We start from the raw sequence: 21,947 nt of genomic DNA, 5'->3' as shown, positions 1-21,947 counted from the left end.
TTAAGTCTAAGTAGGATGATATTCTAATGAGATGTGTTAAATTCGCCTGAAAAAGATTATAAATTTAAGTAAGTTATAAGAAGCGATTTTTCCGCGCATATCACGGCAGTCTTATCAATGTTAATGATATTGTTGTGTTCCGGTTTGAAGGGTGAGTGAGCCAGTGTAATTACAGGCACAAGGGACATAAAATCTTAGTTCCCAAGGTTGGTGGCGCATTGGATATGTAAGCGATGGTTGACATTTCTTACAATGCTAATGTCTAAGAGCGTTGGTGACCACTTACCATCAGGTGGCCCATATGCTCGTCCGCCTTCCTATTCTATAAAAAAAAAAAAAACCATCTCATATTAATATAATAAAGGATAAATTCGTTTATCTTTAATATTACTGGTTCATATTCAGCACTGCTGAGTTTTAAATGATCAATTTTGTGTGATCTCCATAAGTGACGAAGAAAATCATCTTAAGTAAAAATCTGTTTCAAGTTAAATGAAGTTATGTCACGTGTGTCCATCATTGAAACAGAAGGATGGAATTCGTTTTTCCAGAAGTTTCGTCGTAGTCTTTGGCCAGCATTTAATAATCTTATTATAAACCTCTTATGGTTTTTAAGCTCTTATCCTTTGAACAAACATTTCACTTGTTTCAGTGTGCTGTATGTTTTTATTTTTACATAAGATAACAAGGCGATTTGTACAAATTAGTGTGATTGTACCAACCATATGATCTGATATTATGTTTTATCTCTTATGTATTTAATTACATGGGTGTGTGGGTGGTTCCCACCTAGACGGACCTCCATATATTCTTACCGCAAAACAATGTCATTTACATAATTATATCAAAGAGTGACGTTATTTTGTTAACCAAAAATCGTTAGTGCGTTAAATTAGAAAAGCTTATTGGAAACAAAATCTATTCGGAGCGTGCTCTCAAACTTTTGAAATCCCGTCCGATTTGAGTTTGTTGGAAACTGCGACTGTGTAGTTTTCCACTAAACTGGGTGTAAAATAAAATAGATTATAAATGGTATTATGGAATTTGATAATTATAAAACACACACACAACGATATGAAATAAGTTAAATATTAGAGATAGAAGTATTTCGTCACGTTATCGAAAAACATCAAACGTATTATATAATAACATTACATGGATAAAATAAACATTAATCTAAATCAATGTACACTCTATCCATGTAAGCTGACGATATAGCTGTCATTGATATGATTGTACTAAATTTTTCTACTGACAAAAATCGGCAAGAAAATCAGCAGTTACTCTTTTCGACCAATTGAATAGTAGTAATTAATAGATTTACCATTTTATGACAACTTTGATTGACTATGACGTCATTCGCGAATGATAACGAAATCGTTTCTTAGTAGTCCTGTTCAAAACAAATGAAGGCTGTTTCCAAATATCAGGTTTAGGTTTAGCTATTCCTATAGGGGTGGCATGATCACACGGTGACCAAACCCCTGTTAAATAAAGATATATATATTTTATATATATCAGGTCTTTGATTACAATAGGCTTTATGTGAGTTTAGAAAAAAATAGAATATTTTGATTTTATGATTATAAATTAACTGTAAAAAATATTTTGTCAATTAGATTGTTATTTACTCGTGATTCCTTAAAATATGTTCGTTAATATTTTCTTTAATACACTTCAGTTTTTCGTGAAAAACATCTTAATATGATTGGCAGCATCTCAATCTGTCAATGATGCGTCATATTAGCTTCAGAGCGCTCAAAATATATTAAAAACAATTTATTTTTGCCTCTTCATAATATTTTCATGTCTATTAGTCAATAATAGTATTCATATTTAAAAATTCACTGGTGATAGAGCTTTCTGCAAGCTCGTCGGGTAAGTACCACCCACTCATCAGATATTCTACCGCAAAACAGCATTACTTGGTATTGTTGTGTTCCGGTTTGAAAGGCGAATGAGCCAGTGTATATACATAACATCTTAGTTGCCAAGGCTGGTGGCGCATTGATGACCACTTACCATCAGGTGGCCCATATGCTCGTCCACCTTCCTATTCTATATAAAAATCTTATGTTAATATTATTATATTTATCGTTTAACCAATGTCATATAGTGGCAGAAACTCGTACAGAAAAGTATTCCCTAAAATGGTTGACGTTAGCGCAGCAAAAACTACTACAATTTGCGCTGGTTTTAAATTGATGCGATAATTACAAGCGAATGATAGGACTAGTAATTAAACTTTTAAATTAAATAGACGCGAAGCGAGTATTTCCAAATAATTAATCAAACTTACTAAATTAAATTATAATTAAATGTATATAACAAGATAAAGCTAATGGACGTTGAAAAGCTAGCAATAGATTATTCAACGAGGCTTTCAACTATGAACTGCACGCTCTAAAATAAATAATAAGTAACAACAACAACACGAAAATGTCGCAATAATGGGCATAGGACTCCTCTTCTCTTAAGGAAAAGTTTTGGAAATTGATGATGATGATTTCATTCTGACCGATTTCGGCCACGACGGCCAATCTCAAAAGAGATCACAAACTGCGTTCATGACTGAAAAGACCAATGCGAGAGAGGATCCTTCGGCCGCACTTCCGACAAGTGTATGCGCCCCCATGTGGGCGGGGGTTTGAAGCTCGCTCATGACGCCTAGTGCGTTTTTCTTTTAGTAATTTAAACCAGTCATTGTCATGCTTTGATTGACCTTCGTGAATAAGGTGTCGCCACTTGGCACGGTCCTCTGCCAGTTCCTCCCATCGATTGCTAGGGATGTTAAACGCAACCATATCACGCTTAGTGCAATCTTTGTAACGGAGCATAGGCCGCCCAACAGATCTCTTTGTATCCACAACCTCTCCCAGTAGTATTTGCCTTGAAAGACGAGTCTGCTCCATTCGATGCACGTGTCTCAGCCATCGTAACCGTTTTTTTTTTAGAATGGCCATGGTGCTAGGCAGCTGTGCCTCGCCTAGAACAGACTCGTTTGTCACGCGATCCTGCCATGTGATGCCCAGAATGTTCCGAAGACAGCGCAAGTGAAATGTGTTTAGTCGGCGTTCTTGTTTTGCGTACGTTGTACGTTTTTACCGTAAGGTGTCTGTTATCCCAAGCCCTAGTACAGAGCCTCCCGAACGTAGAGGCTGCTTTGCCGATGCGGAAGTCGATCTCTGCATCAAGCGAGAGATTGCTCGACAAATGCGACCCAAGGTAGCAAAACTTGTTAACCACCTGTAAAGGTGCGCCGTTAAGCAAGATAACTGGTTGCTCTAAACACCCTTGCGCCAAAATAACGGTCTTCTTGCAGTTTATGGACATTGAAAAGAGGTCGCACGCTCTGGTAAATTTGTCCATTAAACTCTGGAGTTGAGCTTGGTCATGAGCAACGAAGGCAGCGTCGTCAGCGAAGAGGAGACTATCTACAAATAGGTCCTCCCTGTGGCGTTTGACTTGAGCATTGAGATGTTGTACAGCCTACCATCGGTTCGCGTGTGTAAGTGGACACCTTGCTGTTCATCTCCAAAAGCAACCTTCAGAAGCATCGAGAAGAATATTCCGAACAAGGTGGGGGCCAGTGCACAACCTTGACGAACACCACGGCGTACGTTGAATGGCGTGGATGTATTGCCATTGTGCAGGACGGTGACTTCCATACCTTCGTGGAACGATTGCACTATCCTTAGGAGTTTTGGGGGCATCCAATTCTGACAAGAACCGAGTACAACTCCTCTCTGCTCACGTAGTCAAAAGCCTTGTTTAGGTCTACAAATGCAATGACTAGGGGGGTATGTTGCTCCCTACACTTTTCTTGTAGCGGTCTGAGTGAAAATATCATGTCGACAGTTGACCGTTGACACCTAAAACCACATTGTGCCTCAGGGTATACGCGGTCGGCGAGCCTTTGTAGTTTGCCTAAAATGGCCTTGGCAAAGGCTTTACCGACGATGCTAAGAAGAGATATTCCGCGGTAACAGTTGCAGTCACCACGATCGCCTTTGCCTTTATAAAGAGTGACGATGTTAGCATCTCGCATATCCTGAGGGACGTAGTTTTCTTCCCAGCACTTAGCCAGGTGGTTATGAAAGATGGGCAAGAAGCACTCAAGCTTGACGACTTCGGTGATAACATCGTCTTTTCCGGGGCTCTTTCCGCATTTGAGCTTCTTGACGGCCAGATAAAGTTCCTCTACTGTGGGTGTAACATCTAGCTCGTGCCAAGATGCCAGAATCGGGACAAGCTCCACTGCTTCTGGCTGAATATCCACTGGGCACGAGTAGAGCCCCTTGTAGTATTCTACCCATCTTGCCATCTGACGGGTGCTGTCTGTTATAACAGAACCGTCGGTTTCCTTGAGGGGTGCCGTCTTTTTTGGAGTAGGTCAATCATCAAAAGAGCATCAAGGCATCAAAAGAGCTCTTAAGCCGTTTTGATGCCCGAGTACACCCCGCCAATATCACCCGCGTTTGCGCACGCTTGGATGCTTTGGCAAAACTCTGTCCAATACGCATTTACAAAGAAGCGCGTGCTACGCTGGAGTGAGGCTTTTGCCTTCGTGAGATCTTTACGCGTCGCATCGCAAGGGTTAAGGCGAAAATTTAAAGCGGCTTGGCGTTTCGAGTCAATCAAGGGAAGTAAGTGCTCCTCGTTTTCTTGAAACCAGTCGTAAGATTTTGCCTTTTGATAGCCAAAAACCTTGCCTGCAGTGTCAGTGAGAAGAGACTTGACTTTTTCCCATTCGACTCGCGCTGATGCCGTACTGTCCCAAGTTGCAACTTCTTCGCGGACGAGTTCCCCAAATGACTCCACTACTTCCATGTCACGAGTCTTGAAAAGATTTATTTTTTCGACCGATGGCTTGGAAGAATGGACTCTCCTAGGGACAAGTCGGACTTTAGTAGCAACGAAGCTGTGATCGGTGTCGCTTTCGGCACTATGAAACGCCCGCGTGTGGAGCTTTTCCCGTAGATCCCTCCTTCTTGTAAGAGCAAGGTCTAATTGGTGCCAGTGTTTAGATCGAGGGTGCATCCACGAGACTTTCCGTATCATTTTGCCTTTAAAAAAGGTGTTAGTAACACACAGCTGGTGCCTTGAGCAAAACTCCAACAGTCGTTGTCCGTTGTCGTTAAGCTTGCCTATGCCGTGTGCACCGAGGCATTCAAGCCAGGCTGATGTGCCCTGACCGACGTGGGCATTAAAGTCACCCAAAATAAGCAGTCTGTCAGTTGCAATCACCCTGCGCACTGTCTCATCGAGCTGGCCGTAGAATTGATCCTTGGTCTCAGGTTTTGAACTAAGCGTCGGTGCGCAAGTTTAGACGCAAGACCATAATCCGCTCGGAAACGCCTACAGGTGTCTCTATGGCGTTGATAAGATGGTTTCATGCTCTCGTGTTTCCAAGGAACTCTTGCCCTTCCAGTAAAAAGTGTAGTTAGCTTCACGCAAAGACCCTTCGTCTTCAGTTCTGGTCTCTTGTAAGGCTACAATATCGATATTGAGCCTTTTAAGCTCCACATCGATACTGTAAGTTTGTGCAGTTCTTGGGCGCAATCGGAGCTTCCGTAGGTATTCAGGAAGCCTGTCCTCATCGTTCGGACATTCCATGTCGCAAAGCGTACATGCGCTTGGTGTGGGTTTAGCAGCGTTGGTGTGGGTTTTGAGATTTTTGTTTCTTTGAGCAGGTGATTAATGTCACAGCGTCAACGGAGGCACCGCTCCGGGTTTAATATTAGTTTTCCTTCTTCTTTAGCGTGACGCTAGGATAATTTTGGGAAACAGCGTATCAAGGAGAGGGGTGAGGATATTGTGATCACGGAATGTGACACTAGTAGCTAGAGCAGTCCGGGGTCGCGTACCCGTAGTGATTCCAACCAGCTATCGGGCAGATAACTGGTAGATCCCTCTGGACAAATATACAACAATAAAGTAAACGTAGATCGCCACGTACAATTTACACACACAAATAGAACAAAGAAATCAAAACTGAGCAACTGAAATATTATTTATGAGATATCGGCCACAACCAAGAGTCCAAACAGAAGTCTTAGCAGAAGTGTTAGACACTTCTGCTAAGACTACAGGCTAGCCTGACTAGCCGATGAGGTCGGCAGGGCCAGTCCCCACTATGATAATCATCACGCGATCAAGTCGCGCCGCTAGGCCACGCTCCGTCGGAAGACATTCCTAACAATATATATACGACAGCAATCCATCTGACACATGTATGTTTCTTCGCGATAGTGTCTTCACCGCAGAACTTGATATGAATTAATATAAATAAGCACATGAAAACATGTTCCCGCAACTTCCGTTCAGAGAACATCTGTTCGAAGTCTATCTACTGGAACATCAGGGCACTAAATTATGGCCTTGCTTAGTTTTATATAATCTTCAACACAAATTAAATTGATTGGATAAGATACGTTAATAAATATGTTGATAGTAAATATACATAATATCTTATATATATTATTTGAGGAATGTTTGACAAGTTTCGAAGACATTTATTGCGCTGTCGAGGAGTCGTATCGGTATGTCTTATTGGAAACTATTAGCTCTCATCATCTACTACTACTGTATATATAATTGAATGATACTATCGATTACGTCTATCAATAAAACATATATATTTCCATTTATTTTTCGTAGACCATTTGTGCCATAATATAATATTTCCTGCGTAGTTAGCTTTATTAAGTATGGCTGTCGTGCCTGAAATCAGTCAGAAACAACATCATTATGTTAAAAAACGTTATTAAAAAAAGTAAAAAAAAAATGAAAGTAATTAAAACCTCTGCAATTAGTGTGATAGTGAAAGCGCTAAGCTTCAGACCTCGTTACTGACAGCGAGCTTGTCACATGATACTGCTAACGACAGATAAACGTATGAAATATGACATTAAGCTTTTTATATAAATGAAAGTTTTATTCGCTAATATGTTTAACAATATATAATATATTACGAATAAACGCGAACGTTTGAATATCTAAATGTTTGTCGAATAAATTCAATTAGGCTCTTACGGGTTTAATTAAACAGGATTAAATGAACTCATCCTCGAAACCAGACTACGCACAATAGAATGTTTTACTGATTGGCGGTAGATTTAGTAGGCGATTGCATAACATATATTTTAAAGATAAATAAATCTATCACCTATACAATGGGGTGAATGGAAATAATACCCAGTTTTATTGTAAATTCAATAAAAAGCCTTTATTTCCCAAAGAATTTCTTATCAAATATTTTGTATGGAATCTACATTCCGATCAGGAAGTGCATGTAAGAGTTTACTTAAACAATATTATGATATTTATTTTGTATTTTAGCAACCGTATAGTAAAAACAGATATTCCTTAGATAAAATTGGATAAAAAAGTGTAACGATAAAAATGCATAATGAGTTACAATGTTAGATCAAAACAAATATTCTGATATTTTATTTACAAAAAAACATTCCCTTCTAATGTAAGCTGAATACAAATAAAGCGTACTCAAAAGATTTAACGCTACAACAGCCGAGGTTTACACTTGTCCTATAAAAACACTTCCAATAATGGTTCACGTGACCGCCATTTTCTTTCGTGGTTTATTGTAAAGTATTGTTTTTCTTTGCATAAATAGCTTGCGCAAATAAAAATTTCTTTTTTACATTTATTGAAATTATTCAACATCAAGTTTTTTAATTGATGAAGGGTAAACTTAAACTCACAAGTTTAGGCATACACGAAGTCAATACATCCTTGCTGTTCTCTTGACTTAGCAAGAATGTATTGATTTCTCGACAAAATAATAACCTTTCATTGGCTCAACCCAAATAGTTTAAACTTAGAGCCTTGAGATCTGCGGCTTTATAAGCTACCCATTAGTTATAAACGGGCAACGAGACAGTCAACACTAACAAAAACAAGTGAAGATTTAAAATACTACATTCTGACAACATTTTTTTACGGAGTGGTATTCCTTTTTAAATATTGAAATGGGACCAAACGGAAAGTCTATTAATAAAAAATAAAAATAAAACCGAATTGAAAACCTTCTGCTGTTTTTGAAGTCGGTGAAAAGATCAAGTTGAAAATCATAAGCTCAGCTACTCAAGCTGTTATCTTGGTCACTTCTAACACTTAGGTCGAAGAAGAACAGTAGTGAGTTAAAAAGTTATTGCTTATATACGAAACAGATGTACCAATAGGCAAGCTGATGGTTCATCCTTAAATTCCTGGTTTAGGTTACCACCTGAATTATGGGATCTAAACGTAAATAATATCCATCCATCCATGTATGCCTGTTTTTACAAAAGTTTGCTCAGTTAAAAATTCTGAAAGACGAATTATTTTGTTTAGAGAAATTGTTTGGTAACATGAAACGGACTGTAACTTAACCCAGATGAATATACAAAGGGCCCGACTATAAATAATTTTCTTTTTTTAAATTACATAACAACAAAAATAAGAAACTTGCATCATTATAATTGTATGTTTTCCGAAAATTCCGAAATTAGAAGGGCCTCAACTTCCCACTTCAAGTTACACAGTAAAGTAAAAAGTTAGGCTGCAAAGATGTCTTACACGCAAACAGGATCCCTTTACAACTCGTGGCTGGAATCTCGAAAGATATTAAAAGTTGTTGAGAGCCCTTAGAAAAGTTCGAACGCCTTTGAACAGAAATTACCCGTTTTGAGGCAATATCACGCGCTCCGTTAATTGCATCTGAAGTTCTTCACGCTTAAATTTGGTAAATATTCCAAATTGTTTTCAGTTAACTTGATTGTCTATTGATCTGATTTCAAACTTCATTTATACCAGAATAGCGGATATCCATTATCGATTTTTGATACCGCCGAGGTTAAATAAAAACTCAAATACAAAACTTCCGATACAATCTGGTGAGGATGCGAATAGCGAGAATATGGAGTAATGAAAAGCTATTGTATTAAACTATTTAAAGATTATATAGTTACGCAGATGGACAATTAGGCCACCAGTTGGTGGCCTAATTGTAAAAAGTGGGGGTCATCACAGCCGGTGGACATTGGCGCCGTAAGAAATATTAGTCGTTCCTTACCAATGCGCCACTAACCTTGAGAACTAAGATGCTATATCCCATGTACTTGTAGTTAGTGACAATGACCCACTATCTCTTCCAAACACACTTAGTATATTGTTTGCTGGTAGAATATGTGATGGTACATACCCAGACAAGCTTGCACAAAGTCCTACTACCAAATGAATCGATAGTTGTTGACACATTATTAAGTATCAAATCAATCAATCAACGGTCAATCATAGTACACTGCTGAACATAGATCTCTCCCAAGGTGCGCCAAAGCTCCCGCATCCAATCGGTACCCGCCACCTTATTAAGTATACCTGTATTTAAATAAAGCGTTGCCAATTAATGAATAAGAAGTCACTGAAATTGATTTATTCTATCTCGTTTCAAAAGATTATAGAAATAAAATAAAAGATAATTTATTTAAAATTATCATTTTTTTTTTTGAGGGTGCAAATTGAATTTGAATTATGTTGTAATAAAAATATGAGTTGATGAATTATCTCAATGCGAATATATATTACGTTCCAATCTTCAAAAGCGAATGACGAAATATTCAATCCATTCTATTATACTTTTTTTGATGATAAGTATGTAAACAGGTGTGTGAATAAAGTAGCCATAATTTTGTAAAATCGCGGATAATTCTATTTTTACAAGCAATTTAAGAGCCCAAATATAATATCCAAAATATCCATATTATCCACATAATCGACTAATAGCTGAGCTAAGACTTGCTCGCATTTTGAGGATAAAGTTCGCAGATTAATCCACCACGCTGCTCCAACACGTGTTTGTAGATATGCATGTGGCTGGTTTTCATTCAACACATGCAGTATTCCTCTCTCTCTCTCTTTCACCGGTCAACTAGTGTTCTTGTTTTTGTATTTTATTACTATTTTTTTGTATATAGTTTTAAATTAGTATTCTGATGCAAGAATATATGATGTCAATCGTTACAATGTAAACATAAACATAGATTGGTACTGAAAACTACTAACAGATATCTAAAATTAAAGATACATAAGAAATTTATAGTTTGTTTTTCGATAAAGTTATCGAAATATACCTAGTATAGTTCTATTTAGTCCTACAGTTCATCAACCATCCTGCTGTACAATAAAAAAATATACCTGCAAATTAAAAATCATAGTCATTTTATATAATCCTTTACATTAAATAGTACATATTGAATTGCACGCGTTTAAACTATGTGATATACAATAATAGGATTATTGGTCATTGATTGATTGTAACATGAATACAAAGACAGATTGTGTCCGTAATCTACAAATTATGATGATAATCTTCTTATACAATATTACTATTCATACAGGGGTCGAAATTTAACCATAATCAGTTTTATATGTATGAAGTTGCATATTTTGAAGATGTGTTTTGTTGTACAGTAAAATCTGTTTTATTTTATTCAGCAGCCACGGTAATCTTACTAAGCCAAACTCGAGATTTTTCAGCATTAATTTAATAATTAATGAAATACTAGAAATTTTCAAGGAATTACTAATAATATATATATTCTCATTTAGCTGAACTTAAAACTATGTTAAAAAAAATATACACAAATGGCTTGGGTTAGACCTGCTTATATTACATGGATAACAGTCCATGTATCGTTGAGATATAAGCGATTTTAATTTTGTATATTTTATCGTTTACATCATCAAATATAAGTAAATATATTTTGTTCTTATTATAACGATGTCAGGCATCAAAATCAGGCAACGTGATGTGCGTACGGAGCTGCAATCACTTGATGTACGGAAAGCTAGCGGTCCCGATGGAATACCAGCCATAGTGCTGAAGAAGTGCGCAGCGGAGCTGTCTCCTGTGTTAACGCGCCTGTTTCAACTTTCTCTCTCTTCGGGAAATGTGCCGGAGGCTTGGAGAAGAGCTAATGTGCAAGCGGTTCCCAAAAAAGGGGATCGGTCGGACCCGGCAAATTATCGGCCAATAGCTATCACCTCAGTACTTTGTAAGGTGATGGAACGGATTTTAAACAACCAACTGATCCATTACCTAGAAGATCACTGTCTAATTAATGATCGTCAGTACGATCCATAGGGTTTCGACCAAAACGGTCTACAGGTGATCTTCTAGCGTACGTAACACACCTCTGGGGTGAAGCTATCGACAAGCATGGAGAATCGTTGGCTGTCAGCCTCGATATCTCCAAGGCTTTCGACGGGGTCTGGCACAGAAGTCTTCTCTCCAAGCTACCGGCATATGGTCTGCCTGCTCAGCTATGCTCCTGGATTGCCAGCTTCCTACACAAGCGTAGCCTTCGTGTTTCAGTTGATGGTTGCGCTTCACAATTCTATGTAGTAAATGCTGGGGTCCCCCAGGGATCTGTGCTATCTCCGACACTCTTTCTTTTGCATATCAATGATATGCTCTCTCTTGGGAACATAGATTGCTATGCAGATGATAGTACAGTGCATGGTGGATACCACGGACGCGAAGTGGCTGGGCGGGCGGAAATTGAGGAGAGGCGGAAGGATCTTGTCGTTGAACTCGATAGGACATTAGAGCTCATCGCTAAATGGGGCTCTGATAATCTTGTTGAGTTTAATGCCAAGAAAACACAGGTATGCGCTTTCACAGCGAAAAAGTCAGCATTTTCCCCTCTCCCCTCCCTCTGTGGTACTCCGCTGGTGATACAAAGCAAAATCGCCATGCTGGGGATCGACGTTCGCTGCGACCTTAGTCCAAGGTATTACATCGAGGCTGTTATAAAAACAGCTTCACGGAAACTCGGAGTTCTGAACAAGGTGCGGCGTTTTTTCACGCCACAACAACTGTGCCTGCTGTACAAAACACAGGTACGGTCTTGCGTGGAATATTGCTCGCACCTTTGGGATGGCTCCGCTAAGTACCTACTGGAGGCCTTGGACCGGCTGCAGCGACGTGCCGTACGCATTATTGGCGACGTAAAGGTCACAAACACCCTTGAACCAATTCATTTACAACTGCATCGTGAGATAGCAGCACTGAGCGCTTTCTATCGACTGTATCACGGCGAGTGCTCTGAGGAATTATTCTCTCTAATTCCTGCTTCCCCCTTCCTTCTTAAGTCCACGTGAGCTTCCTTCTTAAGTTCTCGATGTCACCGCCTAACTGTGACATCAATTCCATCGCGAACAAAGAAATTTGGCAACTCCTTTCTTTGTCGCACTTCCAAAAAATGGAATTCCTTACCAGCTCACGTATTCCCCTCCTCTTACAACGCATAGTGCAGAACGTTTTTCCCATCTGTACTGGCCGTCGTCACGTTTGGACTCTACTACCACTTACCATCAGGTGGAGTAGAGTCATTTGCCCTCCCGGCAAATATAAAAAAATAAAAAAATAACATTTATGAGTAATGGTAACTGGAACATTTTATCATTATAAGATGATTCACTTTAGCAAGCAATATACACATATATGTAAAAAAAAAACATATTTTAATCTTTCATAATGTTCAGGTTGGATTCTTCATATATTTCAATTTAAATATTTGTAATGGATAAAACAAAGATATACTCAAAATATTTTCGCTCTGTAATGAATTGATACATTTTGCCGAATTGAAAATATTTGGTCGAGTTGTTAACGTTTTATTGTTATTGGTGAGGAGTTACATGCATGACTACGTACAATGTTAATTAGTCGGTAGTAATAATTACGCTACGGCTAATGAAACTTTACAATTAACGCTCAATGGTGGGTTACTACGGAGGATTCCAAAAATACTATATAACTTTATTTAAAATAATTGGTGGATCAATCCTCTGGTAATATTACCTCAAAGACTATCTGCGTTCGAGGAAGTATTATAGTGCATAATAAATAAGGCATTTATACAAACAATAATCTGTATGTAGCTATAAGATATTATAGTACAATTACTTAGAATTATTCTGTTCAAAAACCAGCCTGAACCTGAATTTAATATCATATTTAAGTTTTTATTTCGTTATTCTGGATTATTTATACTGGAGAGGAAAACAACATATCGCATCCATTATCTGTGCTACTGTGTACATCGCTAACGAATGTTACGTTATCAAAGGATCAGAAACGTGTACTCACGATATGGTATGAAGGTTCTCATAGTTATGGAGATTTGCAAGTCAAGCTGATCTCTTTGATCTTTTCGAAGAAATGTTTTACACTTAAGCGCGCATATGTTTGTAATATATTTTTTCCAAGTAATGTTACAATTTTTCTATTAAATACAAACCCATTTTCTATTTTGTAGGTATCGCACAAAGCCATTGTGAAGTATTTCCTTTGAAATTTTATTATCCTTTATAAAAGTGTTTTCCCAAATATGATTCATAAAACCAACCTTTCAAAACGGTCTACAAGTCATAAGTATTCTTTATCGATCGAATTGGTAAAAAACTTACGAATTCTTGATAAAAAACTTAGACTGAAATATTTCTGTGAAGTTGTCTCTGAATTTCGAATAAATTTTCAACAAATAAACAATATATATATATATATATATATATATATATATATATATATATATATATAATATATATATATATATATACGAATACCTAAGCTAACAGTAGGTTAGTAGCATTCTCTTCATTTCGTTCGAAAACAACATTAACTTACTTAACCTTAAATAAGAATCACAATTTCAAATTTGATAAAATCTTGCTAAGCTTTTCAAACCGTTAACAGAATAGGAATTCATCATTCATTCATCGATAACCATTTATATATCATAGATGAGCAGACGACCACCTGATACAAAATGGTCAACGGCGCCAATAGACATTGGCACCGGCAGAAATATCAACCATTCCTTACATCACCAATTTACCAGCAACCTTTGAAACTCAGATGTGACCTTGTGTCTATAGTTACACTGGCTCACCCACTCTTCCAACTGAAACACAATAATACTAAGTATTACTCTTATGCGGTAAAATATATGATAATATACCTACCCAAGGTATATCCAGAAAAGCTAGCACAAGGCACAAACACCAAGAATATTATTATGAAGTAAAGCTTCAAATAGTTTAGCAATATAACATTTGTCCGATCTTAAAAGAATTATGATTTTTTTTACTTTAATATATATAACATAAATTATATTACATAACCGGCCTTGTCTGGGAATGAAACTAGAATATATTTGCAGATTGAATCAAAGGTCCCTACGATTTATATAATCGAAAGTCGATGTGACGTAACGAATAAGGGTAGCGTTGTTATGGTTTTGAATATGGGTTCAAACGGGCGGGACATTGGCCTGTGGGCCTTTGACATGTCAGTGCTCCTTTGAAGAAGGGTCAGCGCTGATATGAATTGAAAAAGATTGAGATTTTAAAATTGCTTTCTGCACAGTGTCTGTTAGGTCACTTAAACTAATATACAATTGATAAGTAATAACTTAAAATAATGATGACGTTTATCTAACAGCCTTTATTTGTCTGACTGCTGGTTTTAATTTTTTATAGTAAAGGTAAAGGCAGACATATATGGGCCAACTAATAGTAGTAGCCGAGATGGCCCAGTAGTAAAAACACGTGAATCATAACCGATGATCGTGGGTTCAACGCGGGCAAGCACCAATGAATTTTCATGTGCTTAATTTGTGATTATAATTCGTCTCGTGCTTGACGGTGAATTAAAACATCGTGAGGAACACCAAATACTGCTGTTTTGCGGTAGAATATCTGGCTTGGATTAATGCCTCCTCTCTCAGTAAGCGTTTCGAGCTTTTTGGGCGTTGGTGGATACACATATGGCAGAATTTCGGAGAAATTATACACACACAGGTATCCTTGCGATGTTTACATTCATCGTTGAGCACTATATGAATTAACTCAACCGACTAGCTAACGCATGTTATATATTAGTCTATATGGAAACGCTAAATCGTTTATTGGCTTTTTAGCGGTTGGGCTTTGTGCAAGTCCGTCTAAGTAGGTAGGTCCCCTCATAACCTATTCTATCAATATTTAGTTTGTGTTCCCGCTTAAAAGTTGAGTCAGCCAGTTTGACTACAGGAACAAGGGACATAAAATCTTAGTTTCCAAGGTCAGTGGTGCATTGACTATACAAGGGATAGTTAAATGCAAGCCCGCGGATGTTGTAGGTGTCTATGAGTACTAGTCACTTTCCATTAGGTGAGCTTCCTGGTCGTTTGCCCCCTCTTACATAAAAAAAACCAGTTCAAACCATCCAACTAACCATCAGGTAGCCCATTATTGTCAATTATAAAGACCCTGCTTCTTTCTAAAGTGGTGACGTGACTCAGTTTTAATTAAACATACAAACTACAATTAAAATAAATTGTGTATTCTGTAGTGCTAGGTATAAAATTTTGTACTCGGCTTAATTGGAAACACACAAATATAAGTCGTGACATGTTTTGTGAAAAATGGTTTTCGTATGAAACATTTGACCTTTTTTTGTTTGATGTATAGTTAACAATATCCGCTATCCACAATATCCTTTCATATTTATAAGAAAACCGTGATGAATACAAATTATTTGATGAACGCGTAATAAAATGTAAATGATGTTGACTAAAAAAAAAGTTTGGATAAAAATCAAATCGAACTGATTATATTTTAGACATATATAGGCTCCAATTCTTATTCCATCACGCTGCTCCAATGCGGGTTGGTGGAATACACATGTGCCAGAATTATGGGGAAATTAGACACATACAGGCTTTCTCACGATGTTTTCCTTCACTGAAAGAACAAAAGATAAATTATAAACTGAAATTAAGCACATGAAAATTTAGAGGTGCTTGGCCGGGCTTGAACCCACGATCATCGGTTAAGATTCACGCGTTCTTACCACTGGGCCATCTCGGCTTCTTATTCGATATACTTCGTTAAATTTTAAATTCGAAATTGAAATAATATAATATAGGTATGTGTTTTTTTTTAATAATGATTATTATGAATAGTGTACATATCACAATTGCTAGAACTATTTATGTTGCTATAAAAATACATTATTTGTAACACCATTTATCAAAAATAGTCTTTTTTCAGTTCAATTTCAATATTGTGGCGATCGCACTATATGTTTATGAATATTTTTACTTATTTATTTGATCTTGTTGGTGCAGTGGCTAGATATAATACTGCAAATCCCAGGTCAGGCCAAAGAAAGATATTGGGTTTTTCTGTCGAAAAATTCTCAGTAGCTGCCTGGAGTCTGGAAGTTAGAAGTGATAAGCTCCTGTGCGTTGGAGTGCGTAAAACCTGTGTTCCATCGCCTGAACTTCTTCCATTCATGTCGAAGTTGCCGTTCCATCGAAATCTGAGAGTAAGGAAATAAAGAGTGCACCTGTGTTTGCGCACACACTTGTGCACTATAGTATATCCTGCGCATTTGGATAGACTCCCTTGACATCGGCTGCCGCGGCCGAAATTGGTCAGGAGGACATCATTATGAAATTTTAAAAATATTATCGAACATTTTCATATATAAAAATATCTTTACCGCATTGTGATAAGTTATGTTACGTCCCCTTACATTTATCTCTTAGAAAGTTATAAATATTTCATAGAACTTTATCGAATGTGGATTATAATAAAAATATCTAACAATACTCATTTTTAAAGTGATATTGAAGCTGTTAGTCTCAGTAAATCTAGTCAAAAAAATCAATAGCCCGTAAATGTACCACTGGGCTATGGCTCTCCTTTTTGAGGTTTGCAGCTTACTCCACCACGCTGCTTCAGGGTGGGTTGTATAAACGAGGCAGATTTTCATCCACATATAAGTTTCCTCACGATGATTTTCTTCACCGCCAAGCACGAGGTTAATTATAAACAAAAAAGCACGTCAAAATTCAGTGTAACTTGCCCGGGTTTGAAGATTGACTGAAGATTGTTGATCTTTTTAGGCCATCTTGATTCAGTGGTACTTAACGGTTAAACAGGTTTTTGTTACTTCATTTTGTTTCTTTCTTTTTACCTTAAAATACACTAATAGCATCATACATTAAAACTTTAACATATCATCATTTAAAATTTGACAAGCCGGTTGGCGTGGTTGGTAGATACTTGCCTTTTCACGCCGAAGGTTGTGGGTTCGATTCCCACCCAGGACAGACATTTGTGTGCATGAACATGTCTGTTTGTCCTGAGTCTGGGTGTAATTTTCTATATAAGTATGTATTTACAAAAGAAATGTAGTATATGTAGTATATTAGTTGTCTGGTTTCCATAGCTCAAGCTTTGTACAAGCTTATTTTGGGATCAGATGGCCGTGTGTGAAAAATGTCCCAGGATATTAAAAAAAAAAAGTTTTTTTTAATGCATATAGAGCACAATACTCAAAATTTGATTTGTGCAACACGCCAAAGGCAAAATTTAAAAAGGCTCTAATTAAAAGAGGTAAAAATACGATAAGTAGATTTCGATTAGTACAATTTGTACAATTCACACTTACAAACACAAAGACACGTACACACCACCACACACTCACAGACTCATTCATTAGATTTTCATATCTTAATAGTTTTAGTTTAATTACCGTCTTCTCGTTAGTAATTCCATATATGTTTAAACTAATTGTGTAATTCTATTCCGGTTTTTAGTCAAATATATATTAGTATTCATTTACATTTTACAATTGACAATTTATATTCGAACAGAATTATCTGACATCAATTTGAAATAAGAACCTGGTACGTATTTATATACTCTTATTGTTTGTTATAAATTCGTTTATTCGATATTTCAGTTAGATTGGTAGACATTTAATACTTTTGTTTAATGAATAGTTAGAATGTAACGAAAAACCAGATGAAAGTACGGCATTTGGACCAAAACAAAAACAAAATACAATTTACTGATCACTGTAACCGTTCAATGTTAACCGACGTCAATAGAGAAAGGATATTTATTACGTATGCTATATCATTTTTAAAATTATTTATGTATTAAATATTACAACAAATAACTGATTTGGTATAACACAGTGATAACAAATCCAACATTTATTTACTACATATACTATTCCGAAATTACGTCCGTCATAACCAAAACCCGCGCAAAGAATGGACTAGATTACCCTTTTTTTGTGAATGAGTATATGCTGTTGGCCCTACTGGCCTTTACAACGTCACTGAGCGTTGCGACGAGTACTAGACTCCGCCTTGAAATTTGAGCCGTCTCGGGCTCCACGTGACATCCACCCTGCGGGTGTCTCCTACGAAATCGCACCTCGGCTCGGGACGTAGTCGGTGGGATGGGAAGCACCATACTATATCAAAACCGGTTTCGTGACGTCACTAGTCCGGGACCTCGTTTCCGCCGGCGGAAACGGTGAATGTGTGTCGAGTATAGTGTCTTCCCTTCGAAGGGAGCATTTTCGCCAGTTATCCTGAGTCTATGCGGGAGATTACCTCTGAGGGAGGTGTACGAGCAGGCCTGTGCTATCAGCGGATTACCGTGTCGTTAAGCTCTCTCAAAATACGCCGTAGAGAGCATCTTGAGGTGTTTGGCGAATGAATCGATTTTGAAATCCTTGTGTAGGTCGACGTTACGTACCATTCCTGGATTGCCCATATGATTTTTAATGTAAATAGGGTTGCAAACTAGATTATTTTTTAACTTATGATGCCTTTTATACTCGATTATTTATTATTTGTATATATTATTTATGGATTTATTAAATTTTGAAGAAAAAAAACCATCTTATGACCTTCATCTTCTTCATAACTACTGATTTCCTTGCCTCATGTCTAGGGATTACTCCACCACACTATCTTGACTGCCGTGTAAGCATATTTTTATTAAGATAAATTCCGAACTTGAACCCGTAACCTGCTGTTGATATTCATGAATTCTAACCATTGTATCATATTATATAATTTGTATATCACATAGGTTATTTTTTACCACCACAAGTTAAAAAAAGTTTCCACTAAACTATTTTACACCCTTGTGTTATTTATACGATATAATTGCTCTGGGGATAAAATGAACGTGGAATTTTTATCTACTAAAACCCCTGTAATGGCTACCCTTGACCTGGATTGGCCGGAATAATTTTATCATTCACATCCGCAGCTGTCCTGTTCTGTACTCCACTCGTGGCTCGGATGTCTCCTCAAGGGGAATGAAAAGGAGGCTAAGCAAAACGAATGTGAGACAGAGACACAATATTATCAAATGAAATCATATAATTCTTTATTCGAGTAGACTCATAAACTTTTAAATTGTCATGTGACAATATTGAATTAAATGTGAAGCCACTACTAGTTTGTTATGTAGATATTGTTCAAAATAACCGGCAAGAAACTCAATAGTTAGTTGGTGTTTTAAGTATAAGTTGTGCAAATTAATTAAATAAGTCAAACGAATACAGAAGACAAATGCCCCGCCACAGAATATTTGTTGTGGATCCGTATCATAAAACACGCCTAGCCTAGTTTACTCAAGCTTAAAAACACACGGAACCAAATTTACACAGAAGTCTCCTAACAAAAAGCAGTTCGAGTTTTTTTTTTTTTAAATAATATGCTTTTGTTATTTAAATACACTGTAAGCTCGCATTTCCGAAATCAAATCAAGATTTTGACGTGATAACCGCTAATATTACTTTGTCTGCAAATATCTTAACGTAGTGGTAATGGAAATTAGAATGTTCGTATATACTTTATATATATATATTAGTTTAGACTCAGGGTAGGAACCACCCACTCATCAGATAACAACAACATAACATGAACAAGGGACATAACATCCTAGTTCCCAAGATTGGTTGCACATTGGTAATGTAAGCGATGGTTAACATTTCTTACAATGGCAATGTCTATGGCCCTATGGCTATCAGGTGGCCCATATGCTCGTCCGCCTACCTATTCAATAAAAAAGACTAGTTTTTTTTTATTTCCTTTAGTATTAACATTCAATTAAAGACGGTTTTTACGTCACAAATATTGATCCGTATGTTTTAAAGCTGGGCGTTTCCTGTTGATTAATTTCGTCAGTTAATACGTAATTGGAGGCTAATGGACGGCTTTGTATGGAGTGGCAAAGGATGGAAGGTAGAAAAAAGCAAATGAATTACCGTAATACTATTGAACCTATTTAATTATGAAAACATACATACGTATACAGATATATTATATAGAACCGTGATGACTCGTTGATAGAAGACGAGAATCTTAACCTATGATTCGGACTTCTAACGGGCAAGCAGCACTGAATTTTCATGTGCTTGAATTGTGTTTAGTATTCATCTAGTGCTCGGCGATGAAGGAAAATACGGTGAGGAAAATCAACCCCATATATCCCCATGTATCCGGTGCACCAATCCAGGTGTATTGGTGGAGCGAGCTCCAAAACTTTTCTTAAAAAAGAAGAGTAAGACTTACTTTTGACATACTTTATGTTTGCATAACATGTCAGATTATTTTCATTACATATAAAATAGCTATCCGGGAAGAACCGGAATTCAGTACTAACTGTATCGGTACATAGCTTGCAAAATTAGCAAACTATACACCGATTTAGAAATTCATGTGACACATGAATACTTCTCTACTGGTATCTTCACCGCCCAGCATGAGATAGGTAAACCTGAACTAAGCAATCAACAGCCAATCGTTGTCCACTGCTGAACATAGCCCTCTCTCAAGGTGCGCCAAAGCTCCCTGTCCTCCACCTTCCGCATCCAGTTGGTGCCCGCCACCTTCTTAAGGTCGTCGGTCTACCTGGCTGGAGGGCGCCCTACGCTGCGCTTGCCGATTCGCGGTCTCCGCTCTAGGACTCGTCGGCTCCAACGGCCATCGGTCCTACGACATACGTGACCAGCCCACTGCCACTTCAGCCTGCTATTTTGCAAACTATGTCGGTGACTCCGGTTCTTTTCCGGATAATCTCATTTCTGATCTTATCCTTCAAAGATACTCCGAGCATAGCTCGCTCCATAGCACGCTGAGCGACTTTGAATTTGTGGACTAGTCCCGCAGTTAGTGTCCACGTTTCGGCACCGTATGTCATGGCAGGTAAGACGCATTGGTTGAAGACTTTCGTCTTCAAACATTGCGGTATAGACGACTTGAGGACTTGACGAAGGTTGCCAAATGCTGCCCATCCCAAGCGAATCCTTCGATCGGCTTCCTTCTCGAAGTTGTTCCTACCGACTTGTATTATCTGTCCTAGGTAGGTATATTCACTAACAACTTCGAGAGGTTTCCCCTCGACGTATATCAGTCCCGGCACGACATGCCTATTGAACATGACCTTGGTCTTGTCCAAGTTTATACCGAGACCGACACACCGGGAAGACTCGCCTAGGCTACGCAGCATTTCGGTGAGTTGTTCCAGCGACTCTGCTATGATGACGATATCGTCGGCAAATCGAAGGTGTGAAATGTACTCGCCGTTTACATTGACTCCATACCCAGTCCAATCCAGCGTCTTGAAAACGTCTTCCAACGCGTTGGTGAACAGTTTCGGGGATATTACATCCCCGTATCTCACCCCTCTGCGCAGTTGGATCGCCTTCGTCTTATAGTCCTGGATGTGGACAGTCATTGTAGCGGCGTTGTACAGATATCTCAGTACCTCGATATATCTCCAATCGATATGACATCTCTGCAATGAGTCGAGCACTGCCCAGGTTTCGATGGAGTCGAAGGCTTTCTCGTAGTCCACAAATGCCTTACATATCGACTGATTGTACTCTTCTGTCTTCTGTACAATCTGCCGAACAGTATGGATGTGGTCCACGGTGCTGTAGCCTGATCGAAAGCCGGCTTGCTCTGGGGGCTGGAACTCGTCAAGTCTTCTGGCGAGACGGTTCGTGATGACTTTTGAGAACAGCTTATACACGTGACTCAGGAGGGAGATTGGTCTGTAGTTTTTCAAGAGGG

Source organism: Nymphalis io, chromosome 15 (genome assembly GCF_905147045.1).
Source record: "Nymphalis io chromosome 15, ilAglIoxx1.1, whole genome shotgun sequence".
In the NCBI taxonomy this organism is placed as follows: domain Eukaryota; kingdom Metazoa; phylum Arthropoda; class Insecta; order Lepidoptera; family Nymphalidae; genus Nymphalis; species Nymphalis io.
This window is presented reverse-complemented; position numbering follows the sequence as displayed.